The sequence below is a fragment of the Myotis brandtii genome, unplaced genomic scaffold, assembly GCF_000412655.1.
Source record: "Myotis brandtii unplaced genomic scaffold, ASM41265v1 scaffold156, whole genome shotgun sequence".
Lineage (NCBI taxonomy): Eukaryota > Metazoa > Chordata > Mammalia > Chiroptera > Vespertilionidae > Myotis > Myotis brandtii.
The window spans coordinates 590,747-594,524 of NW_005355666.1; positions in this window are offsets into that span (position 1 = coordinate 590,747).

Here is a 3,778-nt window from a genome sequence, read left to right on the forward strand (position 1 = left end):
GCAGCTTGGCAGCCTCAGCCCAGTGTCGCTGCGGCCACCGCCACACGCCAGGGGGCTCCAGGCCCCGAACCCGCACTTCCTGTGGTGGTGCCCTCACTTTCCTTGGACCCCTAGGCCTGGCGCCACCCTTGGTTGGGCGTTTACCCCGAAAAGCAGGCACACCGAAGCACACGCAACCAACACACAAACACACACTTTTGGGGTGCGGCTTAAATACACACCGAGTTTCGCGGGAAAGCAGTTGTTGGGAAAGTCGCGGGAGGCGCATTGCTGTTCTCCATAAGCGCTTCCTCACGGATCGGTCACTGTTCTTGGAATCTCTTGTCGCCCGGGGCAGGGCTGCTCGTGGTGTCCCCCGTTTTCACACACGCCAAGGGGTCCGCATGTGTGGCGCCTCCCTACGTGGAGGCTTTGGGGAAGCAGTGGAAGTCACTGAATCTCCCAGCCGTCTCCGGCCCAATGGTTTCATACAGATGTGCGCCTCGCAGGCATTCTTATACATAAGTACTTACCTCTTAGCTCCCCATGTATTACACAAGGACGTTTTGTAATTTTTTAAATGTATTTTTATTGATTTCAGAGAGGAAGGGGGAGGGAGAGAGAGAGAGAAACATCAATGATGAGAATCATGGGTCAGCTGCCTCCTGCACGCCCCCTACTGGGGATCGAGCCCGCAGCCCGGGTATGTGCCCTTGAGCGGAATGGAATCTGGGACCTTTTAGTGGTAGGCGGACGCTCTATCCACTGAGCGGAATCAGCCAGGGCTTGTAATTCTTTTAAAGGAATGTGGCAGGTAAATTATATTGTCTATGAATTACAGCTCAGGATTAAAGTATTTCTTTTATTTCTTGCTTTGCATCCGAGAGGGTGGAGAACTGTTGTCCAGTGATGGCAGCTAATTTAATTGATTGCTGTACGTCAGTGGTTCTCAACCTTCCTAATGCCGCGACACTTTAATACAGTTCCTCATGTTGTGGTGACCCCTAAACATAAAATTATTTTCGTTAACTACTTCATAACTGTAATGTTGCTACTGTTCTGAATCCTAATGTAAATATCTGATATGCAGGATGTATTTAGGCGACCCCTGTGAAAGGGTCGTTCGACCCCCAAAGGGGTCGCGACCCATAGGTTGAGAACCGCTGCTATAAGTGCACACCACCTTCTTCTCCTCAATAGAGGATTTGGATGATGTGGAGTCTTAGAGAATTATTGGGACATTGTTTTGCATTACCTCTGTTACTTTGAAATCTGCCAGCCTTTTGGGGCAGCTTTTTTAAAGAACCTCTTGATGCTTATATGTAGACAGAATGAGAAAATGATATGTGTAGTGAAGTCTCACAAATGAGAAGAATCCCAGGCAATTTGGTGCAACTCCTGAATTACAGACTACTATAAAATAAATGTGCGTTTTCAATCAATAGCAATGATGATAATTATATACATAGTAGTTACAGTTTATTGAAATAGGATTAAAAACTCCTCGACTAAGAGTTCCTTAAAGATGACCTTCATTTGGGAATAGATAAGAATAATTTTGTTCTGGCATATCAATTGTCTTGGAGCAAATGTGCAATTGTGGAGTACCTCAAGGGGGCTTGAAAGCAGTTTAGTTTCTTAACTCTTTTAAACATCTTTCCCCGACTCTCTTTCTTCCCGTCTACATGCTCCAACTTAGGCGAAGCATAAGACGGCATAGCTAAATCATATTTTGCTATCCAATAATCTAAATATCCAACTTTAAGAAAGCCCGAATTATTGAGGTCAGCATGAGCTCTGACCCTCATTCAAAGCACTGCCTTGTCCTTCCAATTGAATAGATGAACTTAGTTGCCGACCTGACTCTTGCAGGCTTCTCACCAACCGTGATCGCTTTCACCTTCTGTCCCCGGGAATCTGCTGAGTGTTGGGTCTGAAAAGGGTCAGGCAGTCTGTAACGATATTCCATTTAGGTGGAGAAGCCCATTAGAAAGGTGAAGCTCTGCTTTCCTGTTGGTCTGAACTAGACACTGTTGGATTAGAAGTGGCACAGTGGCCCTGTGTTTGAGTCAGGTTATCCTGCTAAAACTGAAAGAAGTCCAAGGCTTCTGCTGGCTGCTCCTGGCCGGCAGACCAGACTTTCTGGCTTCTTAGCCTGGCACAGGGGGAAGGCCGGGCCTAGGGTAAGCCACGTGGGGGCCCAGAGCACCAGCAGGAAGGAGACACCCACTCCCCTGGTTGTGTGAGTCCCATGAGGTCAGTGCCTTACATGCTTCACTTGCCTCACCTTGTCCCAGCCCTGCAACTAGGCCCCTCGCCGCCTGGGCCTGCCTCCTTCCCACCTCATCTCTCTCTCCTCTCTTTCATGTTGCTATGCTGTGAACACAGTCACCATGCCACAGACACGCCCCCTCTGTCGGGGCTCTGTGCCCTTGCAAAAGGCTGTTTCCTCTGCTGAGAGGCCCCTGTCTGCTTAGCCACCTGCCGATCCCCACCGATCACCGCAAATATCCCTTCCTGACTTCTTGGATGCATGCCTCCTTCTCTCTGCTCTCCTGCAAAGCACACCTACCGCATGCCCTATTAGAGCCAGGCTTCACATTGGAAAGGCACTGAGTGTTTGCATGGTTTCTCCACACACAGCCCTGGATTCTCTGAGGGCAATGGATGTATCATTTCCATGGCTGTTTGGTCGCCAACTGGGTTACTATGGGGTCCAAGGTTGGCACTCTAGATTGAAGGAGTAATTGACTCCCCACTCTCGTTACCTCAATTCAAGACTCATAAACACCTTGTGAAGGAAATATCTCATCCTCTCTTTACAGTGAGAGCAGCACCCAGCGCCAGGTCTTCGGACTCTGGGGCTGCACTGACTGTGCCAGGGTTTCTGGACCAGGTCACTATTGACATTTGCTGTGGGGGCGGTTCTGTGCGCGGTGTCGTGTCTAGCAGCATCCTGGCCTTGCCCACTGAATGCCAGTTGTGATCACCAAAGTGGTCCTGATATTGCCAAGTGGCCCCTGGGGGGCAACGCGTCCTCTGGATGAGAACAGCTCAACCCCCTGCTCTGTAAACCATGGGTGTGTTTCCTAGCTGCCACCCCAGTGTGCGTGTCACTCAGTAGACAGGCGTATCTGCCCACTGCGTCATGGGATGTGCTGGCTCTTCAGTGGTTGCATGGCCTGTGTCTGAGGTTGGCTTTCCCCATAGGCGGACCCTGACGAGGTCATGTGAGTGCAGGTCATTTGGGGGTCAGCTGCTGCAGTGCTGCTGAGCGCAATGGGAGCTGAGTCAGGGACGGGAACGAAGACAATAAAAGGCCACCGCAGGCAACTGCTGTGGACCACTGGTCCCTGCTGTGGCCTCTGGGAGACAGGACAGAACAAGCCTCAGGTTGTTTTAGCTCAAAGGCAATGAAGCTCAGGCGTTTATTCACTCACTCCTCTCTCACTGGCTGAGGACAGTCCTGGGGTAATTATTCCCTGTCATTCTGTGTGGCCATGTACGAGAGCCACCCGTGCTGCTGTGGCCCCAAATTGCCCTCATACAGAGAGTCACAATTATTGGCAGTAAGACTGTCCGTGTGTACAGAATGGCAAGTGCACGGGGGAGATGGGCAGGGCGCTGGCAGCATCTGCTGCACCTATGACTGAAGGTAAGTGGGAGAAGTCAGCCTTCCTCCTCCTCCTCTTCCTCCTCCTCCTTCTCCTCCTCCTTCTTCTCCTCCTCATCCTCCTTCTCATCCCCCAAAGGATTTTTACCATCAATTTTTAGAGAGAGTGGAAGAGAGAGGGAAAGA